The 14,949-nt window shown below is 34.4% G+C and overlaps 1 long non-coding RNA gene across 1 annotated transcript in view; it reads left to right on the forward strand.

Annotated features, from left to right (window-relative positions):
- The window catches only part of LOC130241257 (uncharacterized), a 41,900-nt gene extending 33,373 nt beyond the window's left edge, over positions 1-8,527 (forward strand). The window contains exon 3 of the long non-coding RNA XR_008838841.1: positions 8,253-8,527. This is a non-coding gene — a long non-coding RNA (uncharacterized LOC130241257). The remainder of the gene's footprint in view (positions 1-8,252) is intronic.
- Positions 8,528-14,949: the final 6,422 nt, after the last annotated feature.

The following is a 14,949-nucleotide window of genomic DNA, read 5'->3' on the forward strand; positions in this document are numbered from 1 at the left end:
AGACTCGAAAGTCTCTTTGCGTGATGTCACGCTTAACAAGCAGATGATGGAAGGTATAACTGGCTATTTAGATTCAACTTTGTGTCAAAGCAGCTTAAAAAATAAAATATAATAATAATAATAATAATATTATTATATACAACTTATAATATTTAATACAGTGGAACAGTCCAGCAAATCAGGCAGGCAGGAAAGTAATTGTAGAATCCTGGTTTAGTTCTAGTAGTTCTACACATCTATACTCCATCTATACATTGCAAGTCACCAGCATATCAGTTATCAAAGTTGTGTGTGCATGACTCCCATAAATTAAAAAATTATTCCTTTACAAAGCTAACAAACAAACAAAATCAGTCAATCAGAATATTGGCAATGTCTATTATAAAGCACTCTCAGAAACTGGACCAAGGCTGAGATAGTATCTCAGTGTATGCATCTGTATCTAAAAGGTCCATCTTTGTAATATATATTTGTACATTATGTGTACATATTAGCTACTAAAATGTATAAAAATGGTATTTTTGAACTTCTTGAAAAGGTACCACACTATGACAATTTTTGTACTTTTATTTCAAAGTGTAATACTGATATAATTATTATTTTTTAATCATTAATTATTAATTTTGTTTTATAATTTTAATTAATAATAATTAATACTGATTTTTAAAACTAATGGGTCCTACTTTATATTAAGTGACCTTAGCTACTAGGTATTTACATAAAAAAAAAAAAAATACAATATACTTACTGTGTTCTTAATGTATCAAAGAACATTTCTGGTGCTCTTGAGGTAGGCTTGAGGTAGGTTTGGTGGTATAGGTAGGTTAAGAGGATGGTCAACATTGTCATTTTTAATGTAATTACAGAAATGTATTGCAGATGTAATTACAAGCAGGTATTTTACAAGTAATCCAGTGTAAAAACATGTATTTATGCGAAAGTTAAATTGTAACAATGATTAATTTCAGTGTTAGTACAAATTAGTTAAGGTCACTTAAATGACAATATTGTTATTTTCCCCAATTTAATACAGTATTTTTTGTAAGAAAACATCAGCAGTTGCTTTCTACTTTTAGTATCACTTTCACTTGAAATGACATGAATCATTTTGAGTCATTACTGAGCTCCAAACTGAATCACCATTTATTTTTCTGACATTTCCTAATGTAATATATTGAACGCTTATGAACGGCTATATTTATCAAGCGACAATAATTATTACTAAAAGCCACTGGGCTTCCAAATGTTTTCTTTTATGGCATTTGTGTCATTTATTTTTGTCTGGAGCTTGTTGTAATGTATGGCAGAGACATGTCTGACACATATCCTTTTACATTAAAAGTCACTTTGGTCAGGGTGACTTTAATCTCCCACGGTAAGAATCTACGAAACACACATCATTATGTGGCATCGTCTCGCTTCAAGGTGAACCGTTTATCCTTTTCATTTCTTGAGAAAGGAACTCTTCTTCAAATGTCTGTCTTTCCCCCAGGAGTCAGAGTCAGTCTCCTTTGCCATGAAGATCTGACGAGCTTTTAAGGGTATTTCATTAAATACATTGAAGCAGAATATGCCATTACATTTATGTAACTGAAACACAATCAGACATATAAAAAAAACAAGCTGCATGGATGATCTATTCCCTGCCCACGTATCAAAGTCCCTGTCTTCTAATCAGTAGGACAGATGTAGGATTCTGCAGTCTGTGATGTAGATTGGCATGCAGCAAAAGCGTGAGGCACGTCTCCTTTTTACTGACTCCCCTTATTGGCATTCAACGCCATTGTTCTCCCATTTCAACGCTTTGCTGTTTCCATGGCAACCCGAGGCGTAATCAGAGGCAGGCAGTTAAAGATGTGCCTCTATCACAGATAGCGGTACCAGTTCCTGATAAAAAAGAGAGCTCAGATAAAACGTCCTACATATGTGCCTTAAGAGAGAATCTCAAGTCCTATAATACATCACAACTCCTGGGAGAAGGACAGAACACACTGCAGCAAACAACTTCAGCATGTGGCTCTGTGCAACACATCAAGCTAGTATTATGCAATAGATGGACACCATGTGGACTCTGCATACTGTAAATAAAGGAAGTTTGGATATGTGTCACACCTATTACCATGAGGTGCATAAAATCAAGCATGCAGCAAAGCAATATGTCTAGAATAACCATGTTCTGAAGAATGGTGGCCTTTCCTGTTGTATATCAAAGCATGCCTTTATACGGATGTGATACATTAATCATAAGTGACGTTATAGATGTTCATAATAGGTCAAGATACTTAGATTTTAAACAAATTATGTTCTTTTCAACTTAAAAGAATGTATTGGAGGCTCCACAAAACGTGAAAGATAATGAGAAAGGCATTTTGGACCTATCTCTGAAAGACTACTACACTAAAGCCTGAAATGATTGTGATGTTTTTTATGTTGAGGCGCGCCTTTTTTGAATGATTTACTAATGGCCATGAGCGTTGTGCATGCTGCTTATGCACCCTGCATGTCTCACATTTTAACCGCCTACTGCGATATGCGATTTTACCTGTGCGCGCTCGCAGTTGAAAAAAAATCAACTCTGAGCAGAAAAAGCGTGTTATATCAGTCTTTTCCATTCTCCAATCAAACAAAAGCAGAGGCAACAAAAAAGGCAGTGTGGTGCGCCTCTCATTTTTAGAACGAAAAAGCGCGTTCAGTGTGATCAGTCCATAAGGCTTTCTGGTCTGATATGAACTTGTAGGGTTTTTTTTTTCTTCCTTTTTTTTTAAATAGTGGAACTTTGCAATTAACAATGCACTATTTAAGCTACACATTCATTTTTGTCTTTGATGCATTCAAAATAAGGTTATAAAATTTTAAATAAAATAAAATAATACTTCTATCGCAGAAACATAAGACTCTGCCAGCTTTGTTTTTTGTTGGTTCTCGTGAGGACCAAATTCTCTCATTGAGTGCATGATTCATTACATTTACTACATTCATTTTAATTCAGCATTTTTTTAAGCTAGGTAACTCACATTACATAAAAAACAACTCTAACATTATTACTTATTTTTTTTTTAAGTAATGTGTTTCTTTACTCATTACTTAGAACAGTCGTTCCCAAAGTGGGGGTTTAATAAAAAAAAGTTTAATAAACTATTAAAATGGCCACATTTATCCATAACATACTGAAGATCAGTAACATTGTTAATATGTTGAGAATAAACATTGAAAAACCAACATGCAAATAAAAAGCCATCAGCTTTTATTTTTTTGTAACCTCTGGATGATTTCCAGTGCTGTAAAGTAACTAATTACAAATACTCAAATAACTGTAACTGAGTAATTTTTCTCAGGAATTGTAATTTATTCTTGAGGTAGAAAAATCTGTCCTGCGATTCCTGCCAATCAAATAGCACATAAAAAGTAAATCACATCATACTGAACAACCTCAAGACATGGTTGCTTTATAACTGCAGCAAACCTTTTTAGCATTAAAAATGTCCAAGAAGATGTCCAAAATTATTACACGCAAAATGAAGGATGTCGACTATATGATGACTGAAATCACCAAACAGCCTTAAACAATCACTAAATAGAACAAATGATGAATGGAAGGAAGGAACGGATGAAGAAAGGAAGGACCGAACTAATAACAGAAGGATTTGAGGAATGACTGAACAAACTAATGAAGGAAGGACTGAACAAATGAAGGAAGGAAGGAACGATCGGAGGAACGAACGAACGAAGGACTTAATGAAGGAAAGAACAAAATGATGAACAAACAAATGGATGAATTAATTAATGAATGAGGGAATGAATGAAGGGAGGAACAAAGGAAGGAACAGATGAATGAAGGAAGGAACAAACAATAAATGAATGAATGAATGAATGAATGAATGAATGAATGAATGAATGAATGAATGAATGAATGAATGAATGAAGGACAAAACAAACAAAAAATGGAAGGAAGGTTTGAAGGAATGAAGGAATATAAGAAAATCTTTAAATGCACTACATAATGTTACATTTACACATCCCTGCACAAAGTAGGGAGCTTTTCACAGTGTGATACTCACTAATCACTACTCGAGTACTTTCAAAAGGGCTACTCTACCTGCACTACATTTTTGAGCAAGTAATGGTATTTTTACTTGAGTGTGATTTTTCAGTACTCTTTCCACCACTGGTGATTACTTTCTATTAAAGGTAGCGATAGTGTCAGATGCAGCACATTGCTTTTATGGCACTAGGTTAAACTTTCTGATATCTTTATGGCACTCATGTACCTTAAAAATAAATACAGGCCACAACTGAACATGGAGGATAGTCTTAAAGTCCCATTCTCTAAAATTAAACTATGAATAGACTTGAGCCTATTGGTATGTGTGCACCATTGTGAGCAAGGTTTATATATTCATAACCACTTTAGAAAATACTGGGGGTCGCGAGTCACTGGCATTGCTATTTTGGGGGTCACGGGCTGAAAAGTTAGGGAACCTCTCACTTCTGTAATATTATTATATAGCTTGCATTACTTGTAATGTGTCATCCCAACACTGGTGTTAACTGAGATATCATTAATGTTGACAAGCACAACTTTGGATTTTAATAATGTATTAGTGCAGTGCTGTACTAGACCGATAGTACTAGTTAGTGATATTAAATACATTAACTAATATGAACTAATGGACCATTATTTTAAAGTATTACCAAATAAATGTACTTCAAATATCTGATATATTTCATAAGTACCACTTAGTATATTTGAAATGATCAATATTGATCAATATAAACATTTTCTGCTAACAAGGTTAATAATTAAATGACAACCAAAAATGAGATTGTACATTCATTGGAACATGATTCCCTTCATATCCAGTGAAAAAGATGGAACTGGAAAGTAATAAAATTTTCATGAAAGACCTTTTTTTCCCTCTCATATTTGATCTACGTCTTCTAAGATTAACAAAAAGACATGTGAGATGTCATTCTTCATGGTCAAAATCCGATAAGGTGAGAGACTTTATTATTAATTTTGTTGATGTTGCTGAGACCTTTCCTTTAGCTTTAAAAATTCAGTCAAAGTATCAGAACTTTCGTCATGTCAGTTACTTCAATCATTGATTGATTCCTCAAAGGTGAAAAGTTCCAGGCACATCTCCGTAATGACAAAGCCACTCTTTCTACCTCACTCTGACTGACATCTTCAACTGCTTTGATTCTTTTCATTTTAAAAGCATTTCACCCGGTTGCATCACCGAGATTCAAGCAATGATAAATGAATAATTATGTTAAAAGTGTCAAAAAAATGTCACCAGCGGTGTTTGTGAGTGTGTGTGTTTGTGTGTGTGAAAGATGAGATTAAAAGATATGTGCTACACCTTATTTTTGCTTTAGGACATGTTGTGAAAGTTAGATTTGATGAAGATACTGTGATAGTGTCTGGAGACGATGAGTTGAGGGTTGTCAAGTGTTGTACACTTAACCTTATATGTCCAGTGTACTGCACTTGAGCTTAACTCAGATACCAGTGGCAAGGCTAGAATGTTTAAGTGAATAGATGTAGGTGAAATAAGGAGGACATACTTTTACGATACATGAGATAATAAATAGGAAACCAAAATCATTTTTTTTTTTTTTTTTTTATGAATTATACAGCCGGAAAAATAAGTATTGAACTCGTCATGTTTTTTTCCTGAAAATAATATTCCTAAAGGAGATTTTTGTAAAAACTTAAACAACACAAGCATAAAAAAAAAAAAAAAAAAAAAAAAAAAATCTGAAATAAATAATGAAATGATGCAAGGAGAAAGCACTGAACTACTGTAACATATTTAATGCATATAAAAGGCTTTTTGCTGGTGATGGCAGCTTAAAGACACCTCTCATATGGAGAATGAAGTCACATGCATTGCTCAGTTGTGTTTTTTTAAAGACTTCAACATAGTCTAGCAATCTTGATGGGTCTGTGGGTCTCGTCTATCAAATCTGATCTTTTTTTGTATTCTCTATTGGATTCAAGTAAGGCGATTGGCTGGGCCATTCTACAGCTTGGTTTTCATTCTCTGAATGCATTTAAGAGTTTCCTTGGCTTGGTGTCTTGCTGAAATGTCCACTCTGGTTTCATCTTCATCATCCTGGTAATGTAGATATTGGACTGAAGCAGCTAATATTCTTTTACAATAACGAAGAGCAGAGAGTTGCTGAATAACAACTGAGAGATTTCAGCTGCTGTCTGGGCTTTTACTGCCTTTCTACTCCTCCCTTTCTTCATGTGTTCAATACTTTTCCCTGAATCATTTTTTTTTTCATTTTATTATGCATAACTTCAAGGGTGTAGATTTGCTTTTGATATTAGTGAGCACCTAATTTGACATCAACCCCCCATAATTGAAAACAATTAAATAGAACTTCACATTTACAATGCAAAGTTAAAGGAATGTCTGACAAAAAGGCAGTTTAATAAAGACTTCCATTTACTGAGGGCTTATTTGTGCATAATCACTTACCATCACATCTGGACACAGTTTTGCAAGTATAACATTGCCATTTATGCACTTTAAGCTAAATGATGACTTTACATGTCCATGTCCTTTTCCTTCTCTGAGCATGCAAACAGAACAGCAAATGTTCTATTTAGAACTTTAAAATAAATAAATAAATAAATAAATAAATAAATAAATAAATCTGCTCTCACTTCTGCAGATTTATGTGCCCTCCAGAAACTTGCGTTCTGTGAATGAACATTGCCTCGTGGTTCCATCCCTAAGAGGGAAGAAATCACTTTCCCGAACTCTCGCATTCAATCTGCCCAGTTGGTGGAATGAACTCCCTAACTACATCAGAACAGCAGAGTCACTGGCTGTCTTCAAGAAACGACTAAAAACTCAACTATTTAGTCTCCACTTTCCTTCCCAATCTTAACTGCCTCTCTGGCTATACCACTAACTGTACTCTCTCAAAAAAAAAAAAAAAAAAAACATTACTAATGCTTTGCTTCTTAGACTTTACACACCTGAAACTTGTCTATAGCACTTGTTCACTGCTGCTCTTATAGTTGTGTAAATTGCTTCCTTGTCCTCATTTGTAAGTCGCTTTGGATAAAAGCGTCTGCTAAATGACTAAATGTAAATGTAAATCAAATACAATTAGTAATAAAAACATTAATGGTTATCTTATGGTGCAAAAGTACATTTACATGATTTTACTTTGATAAGGAATGAATACGGACTTCTGCAAAGGGGGTGGCATGTGACACAATAACAATTTTTTTTTCGATTGTTGTTTTTTCATAATCATTGTGGTGGCCAAAATTTAATCAAATTTTTTATTAATTGCACATTCATGGTTACTATCATGGTGGACTTGTAGCGAACTTGAAGTGACTGACACTTTTCTTTTAAATGTAGCTGTTTATGTTTATGTCTCAGCTGAGTCTTGCAAGCCTGACTGGACAATTTAAACAAAGAATTATTTTGTTTTTAAGGCGATTAAATTATTAGTAGGCACATTTTAATAATCTGTGGACATTGGTGGGGACACGTCCTCTCCATCCATGCTAATTCTACACCGTTGAATAAGTTCAGTTGTAAACTAATTAGATTTGCTTTCTTCACATTTATGGATTTCTTTTTTTGTTACAAACATCCAGGGAAAATTTCAAGTCAACGGCTTTGAACTGAAAAATGGAACATACAATATACTTTTGCCTTTTTGAGTTAAATCAAATTTAACTAATGATAACTTTTAGTTTACATTACATTAGACTGTCTTAAATGATGCAAAATGATCCATAAATAGCATGTTGAAACATGTTAGCCTCTTTTAAAAAGTTTAGGTAATAAAAAACATGCTGGCATGACTTATGAATCATAACATTTTCCCAGTGTAAAAGTGTGGCTTTACTAGATAATGTGATCTGTTAATTATATATTAAAGACAGTCTTGTCTCATCTTTTCCTAAAAAAGGTCTAAACTAGCAGATTGAAACAATTAGTTTTGTTTCAATTGTTTCAGGTAGAGGCCAAACAACTTACAATTGTAGCCAAACAACTTAGCATGTCTGAAATAATCATTAATTCATTCATTTTCTTTTCAGCTTAGTCCCTTTATTAATCAGGGGTCGCCACAATGGAATGAACCGCCAACTTATTCAGCATATATTTTATGCAGTGGATTCCCTCCCATCACTGGGAAACACCCATACACTCTTGCATTCACAAACATATACCACTGACAATTTAGTTTATTGCATGTCTTTGAACTTTTAGGGGGAACCTGGAGCACCCGGAGGAAACCTCCATGAACACTGGGAGAACATGCAAACTCTACACAGAACTGCCAACTGACCCAACTGAGGCTCGAACCAGCAACCTTCTTGCTGTGAGGTGACTGTGCTACCCACTGCACAACCGCACTGCCCGACTGAAATAATCAAATATCTAAATATATTCAGCTTTATTTACAAACACAGTTTAAATTTAACAATTACTGGAAATTGAAGTCAGAACAAAAAAAGAAACAAATTGCAAATAAATTTAAATAAATAAAGTAATTATTTTGAAAGTACTAGAAAAGTTTGTCAGTCACACATTTAAACTTTGACCATCCCATCAGATTCCGCTGTTGGGCTGATGTGTAGACCCTTTTCACACACTAATACCAGTAAATATATGGAAAATTTCCGGAACGACTTTACCGGTAAATTAAACAAAGTGCTGTTCACACAGGCAAGGACATTATGGAAAATTTCAGGAAAAAAACATTCACACATCCATTCATAATACCAGTAAATTCTGACATCATTACTCAGAAATGACCTCTAATTGGCTGCGCTTGTATTTGTAAACATTTAACTACATTGCAAACTCTGTGGATGGATAAGTATTTTGAACAACTTCGATAAAAACATATGGTGGAACACTTTCGCATGTCGAGATGTACATAATATGTGTATGTGCTTGGACTCACCGGCTGCTGCACGTGCACACGCGTCAGAGCTTGAAGGTAAATAAACAACGGCTTATCATAAGCATTTTTTTTTACACAGTTGGCATTAAGAAGGAACATAGAAATTTTATCTAACTAACATCTAGCAGATAAATGTGTCTGGAAAAATATTCAAAGGCTTTTATTTTCATAAACCACACGGACATGAATGCATCTGATTGTTCTGACTGGCTAAAGTAGACGTCTCACGTCAGCGCGTTCTAGACGTGAACGCGCTCTTTCTGGCAATTTTCCTTCTGCGTTTACACAGCGCAGCATTTTGGCAAATTACCGTAAACGTTACAATTTCTTTTTCTGGAAAATTGCTGGCACAAATTTACTGGTATTTTCAAAAAGAGTCTGTTCACATATACAGACCTTTCCAGAAAATTGCCGGTAATTTTCCGGAAAGGTCTGTATGTTTGAAAGGGGCTTTTAGTAACCTATAGTAGATACATATTTAGCTGAATGAGCAGTTTTCAATTAAAACAAGCTTAAACATGACATGACATTTGATCTTGAGATATTGTTCCACAAACATGCTTTGCTAAAAACGTTTTCTTTTTATTATTTTACAGTGACATTTGAAAGTGTCTGGAAGTTAACCATGGGAACTGGAACTAGCGAGTGGGTTTAGTGCAGTAATATATTCTAATAGAGGTCCACACCTGGACCAAACAAAGGTCCAATTTGGACTGAACATATTAAAAAATAAATACTGTAGTAAAATAAATATATTGAGACAGCTTTTAAACATGATCGACCCAGCACAGCCTCTCACTCTCTTAACAGTAAGTGAAGAAAATGTGTCCAATCAAATGGTTTTCATTACAATTTCTGCATCCTATCCAATCACATGTGATTATGCAAATGGTCCTCGTGAAGAGATCCGAGTCGTATCCAATCGCATCAATATATGCAAATATATACGATGATGTTGCAACTGTAAGCAAGCAGCATGCAGACACACAGGAATGTTATCACCAATCAATATCAGAATTAGACTTTGCAAATATGAGTAGAGCTTATTAGCTTAAAGTTAGGTTAACAGGTAGAGGACAAAAACAAAGATGTTCACTCTACCCCATAAGAAGCTCAAAATGCATAGCTCTCATCTAAAAACCAACATAAAGACAATGGGATTTCATATGAAGCTATCCTCAAAGTCAGAGCTATGAGCAAAAATAAATAAACCATCTCAAAAGCAACCCAGCCAATAACCAGGCATTCCATAACAGGCTGCAAACATGCAATTGTTTGCTCATCACTGAAAATAGCTTGGCCATTTATAAACATAGACATTAAATAATAGTAGGAAATAAATAAGGCATGAGTGAACTTGTCATTATTATGACTATGTATTCAATTCAGAGAAATGTATAATAGGCATGGGACGATAACCGTTTTCAAGGTATACTGCGGTTTAGAAAAGTCAAGGTTTTAAAACCTAAAATTTTCTGTAATACCGTTCCTAAGGAATGTGTAAAAAATTTTATTTACATTTTTTAAGGTTTTTTAGGACAACAGTAACTCTAGCAGAAAAAAATATCCACAGAATGTCAATTTAAATTGTAAAGAAATCAGTGTTTTTGAAACAAATAAAGACAGTAGAAGTGAATGATTCATTTGAATTATTTAACCTGACGTGTTTACTGCTCCAAAATATTATAAATTTTTCAAAAAATAAAATATATTTCAATGGAGAAAATAGTTTTAGTTTTTTACTCAGACATTCAAAAAGAATATATTTTAGAGCAGTAATCTCAATACCGTGATACTGTGATTTTTTTTCTCCAAGGTTATCAAACCTTTAGAATCTTAATGCCTGATGTACAATGCAACAAATATATCTAACCATGACTTGTTTTGCATACAGATTATGAGCTTGTTTCCATATGTTGTCACAAATATAGTTATGCATATTTGCAGTGTATTTTTTATTATAACAGCTGATATTTTTAGTTTTATTAATTTAACAATGCATCAAACTAAATGGTAATAGCCTATAGTGTACAATGCACATTCCCCAGTCAAAATAAAGAAGTCATGTGTAGTTTAGTAAAGGGATAGTTCACCCAAAAATAACAATTACTGACATTGCGATGCTTCGTTTTTCTGCGATATATATTGTGATATGAATAAACTTCACCAGATGACTTAAATAGCTCTATTTGGTAGAAATTCAGGTACAGAAATTGAATAATAAAACATGAAATAGCACTACATGGCATCTTCATTGTATAAATAATTCAATAAAATATATTTTATAACGTTTCAACTGGTAAAATTGCATGTGCCTGAATGATATAAACCCTCTTGAAACGCTCATAGTGTCACAGGCCTTAAAAACATGTACACATTTGCTCCATCATGGTAAAAATCTCCAATGACTCCAACTTTGGCTCCTGGTCAACTGCAATCCCAATTTAACATTGCAACTCCTGTGATGTGATGATTCTGGATGCACACATTGTGATATCAATGCTAAAATGACATATTGTGCAGCCCTAAAACTCTCCCTCGTATGATTTTAAACCTTTATGAGTTTCTTTCTTCTGTCAAAATAATAGGGGTGTTAATCTGCATGATCCGATGCATCACAACCCACAGTTAGGAACGCATGTGACTCGTGAATTAATAACTTTTTTGAACTTGTGGGTTAATCCAACATTTATAACAACTGCAGAGAGATCGCCTCCTGCGTCATTCAAATCACATATAGGAAAGCATTTTGGCTTCCCTGTATTGATGATGGAAAAAGTTGTGGTGGGACCTAAATGCTTTCTTAGGCTATCAATTAAAGTTGTTTTCTGTCACTATTTGTTTAGCCTGCGTTAATGCATTTAATGTAAAGCTGCACAATTAAACATTAAAAGATTGTAATCTCAATTCAAACCCGCGCAACAAGAATGATAAATGATAATGATTTGCATATGTTTATTAATCCTTCGAAGTGCTGCATTCAAAATCTGCATTTGATCAAGAGAGATTCAGGTTTTACACTTTTTCAGTGAGTTATAAACAACTAAATAACACAGAAGGGAGAACAGTTTGTAGTTTAGATATAAACACTGATGTTTATAGACAAGATTTAATCACTGTTTAATGGAACTTGACGCTGGTGAATGTTGTAGCAATTACATTGTTTAATCAATAGGTGGCGACAAACAACCATCAAAATTTTGTCATTGAATAGGTTTTCAAAAAGGACACACCTATAATGAAACACAAAGTTTAATGTGTGAATTGTTTGAATTAATTTTATTTAACAGGGACAATGCTCATTAATAAACATGAGAACTGTAAATAAGCCAGAGTTAGCCACAAGGGCTAATTTTTATTTGTTGCCTCCTGCCAGATTTTAAAAGGCAACCTAAAATCAAAAAACACATCATCACACATACTAAAACATTAAAGTTACATATGACAAAGGGATAAAACATGTAATAAGAATTTCTTAAAATGTTAGACAAAAGAATTACACATGATTACAAACTTGACTTGCTTTTACTTGTAAATGTTGAATAATTTGTAACGCCCCTAAATCCATAGGAAGTGTGTTCCAGAAATGACTGGCTCAAACTGAGAAGACTGATTGTGCAAAAGTTGCACGCCTATAGTGCACAGCACAGTCTCCCCTGGTAACAGATCGTGTTGCTTGACCATTATTATTCTTGTGTGTCACAAACGTACATAATGGAGGTGGAGCATATCCATTTAAATTTTTAAATATCATACAAGCATCAGCCAAATATTTACTATTTTCACTGTATGTCTGATACAATTTTTTCTTCAGGAGAAAATCTTAATTGTTTTATTTCCGCTAAAATAAAAGCAGTTTTACATTTTTTAAAAGCCATTTTAAGGTCAAAATTATTAGCCACTTTAAGTTTTTTTTTTTTCGATTGTCTACAGAACAAACCATCCTTATACAATAACTTGCCTAACTACCCTAACCTGCCTAGTCAACATAATTAACCTAGTTAAGCCTTTAAATGTCGTTTTAAGCTGTATAGAAGTGTCTTGAAAAACATCTAGTCAAATATTATGGATTGTCATCATGGCAAAGATAAAAAATAAATCAGTTATCAGAAATGAGTTGTTAAAACTATTATGTTAAGAAATGTGTTGAAAAAAATCTTCTCTCCTTTAAACAGAAATTGGGGAAAAAATAAACAGAGGGGGTTATAAATTCTGACTTCAACTGTATAGACATACACTATGGAAGTCCAGGTATCAGCTTTTTAACATGTTCTTTTGTGTCCAACAAAATAAAGAAACTCAAATATGTTTGAACAAGTAAAGGACGAGTAAATTATGGCAAAATGTTCATATTTGGGTGCTCTATCCCTATAAAATGTTTTTTAAATGCATGCAATCTAATAAATAATAGTCCTTAAAACTTCTGATTCATCATAATGGTATGGCAAATTACAATATCTACAGTATTTAGTACCTTACACACAGTTTTGCACCTGGAGCATGTTGGATTGGATTGATTACTTAAACTGGCAGACTTGCATTTAACATTTACCATAGAAAAGAAGCACACAATTGGTACACAAGTGCTTGCCCATCAGGATCTCCATGCAGGAGTACTTCTTTTACACAAAAATTGTTCAAATGTGTCTCATTTAGTTGTGTGAATCAGCAGATGTGTGTGAGTGCACCAATGCCACCTTGGCCCTTTTGTAGCTTCACAACTGGCACTACTCAAACCAGAGAATCATCAGCATTTGGACAACTAGAAGGAAATGCTTGCTGGTTTCAATGGGATTCAATTCAACATCTTTTTGGAACAATTACAGCCAACAGCAACCATAAACTGGCAGAATTCACTCAAAAAAATTATTTCCCACTACGCTTACAGCTTTGCAACTAGTTTTCAGTGGTTTGCAGTAAACACATTTTCTATTTACTGAAAAGAGAATGGACTGGAGGGAGTAAATGTAGAATGTTCCCTCACAAAATTTCACCTTACCTCATGCCTCGCGCATTCCTTTCTCAAACCATTTCCAAACAGGTTTAACAAAACAAATTAGAGGGTAGGATGGGGAGCGTTCCTCGCTAAATTTAACACATATCGCTTATCGCAAACAGTGCGTTAAGCACATCACAAGGAAAATATGTGCATACGCTCAACTGACAATAACTGTTTACAGACTGCCGCTGCTTCAATGACTTCGAAAACAGCCGCAGCTTATTGACTGGCTCTGGAAAAAAGCGAACACCCCTCCTGAAGTTAATCAGTAGCGCAGTCCGCTGGGAGCTCACCTTCCCTCTTCTACCGACTCCCGTCTCCGTAAATTTAACGAGGCCACTGCGTTTAGTTTCATGGACGGCTAATTCTGTTTGTTTTGAATGGCATGCGCCGTACGTTGACCGGGATGCTTAATTAGCGCTATTATGAAAGTCTGTTTACAAATGAGCAGAGTAATCCCTGTGACAGCATGCAAAGATGTGATTCTCCCTTTCCCCTGGTGTCTAAACTGAAGCACCAGGGCAGAAAGAAAACCACAAACATACTGATTCTCTCTTAGATTCCATAATGACTTTAGGCATTCATTCGAGAACAACTGAATGCGTCAAGGTCCATACAGCTGTGACTCCTGCAGAAATCAAAACATTCGGCATTTCTTTGACTATTAAAATTTAGAGCTGCATATGCATAGTGCATAAATATGCATGCAAAATATGTTTTAGATGACATCCTTGGGCTGAAAAGGATCTCTTGTGCGGCTTGCATATCTCCAGAGTATTCTGTGTACTGTAGACATCTGTCTACAAGATTTGTGTTTACGTGCTTATATTCAAAACTATCAAAACTCATCAGAAGGTGTCCTTCATAAGATGGTAGTCACTTCTAAATTGTTTATTATGTGTCATCACAGGAACCTGGGGAAATTAAATATGGCTACATTCATTTATATGATGCTAGTAGACATTTTCTTTAGTAAAACAGTGCACAAATCAAATATA

This window comes from Danio aesculapii, chromosome 14, assembly GCF_903798145.1.
Source record: "Danio aesculapii chromosome 14, fDanAes4.1, whole genome shotgun sequence".
Taxonomy (NCBI): domain Eukaryota; kingdom Metazoa; phylum Chordata; class Actinopteri; order Cypriniformes; family Danionidae; genus Danio; species Danio aesculapii.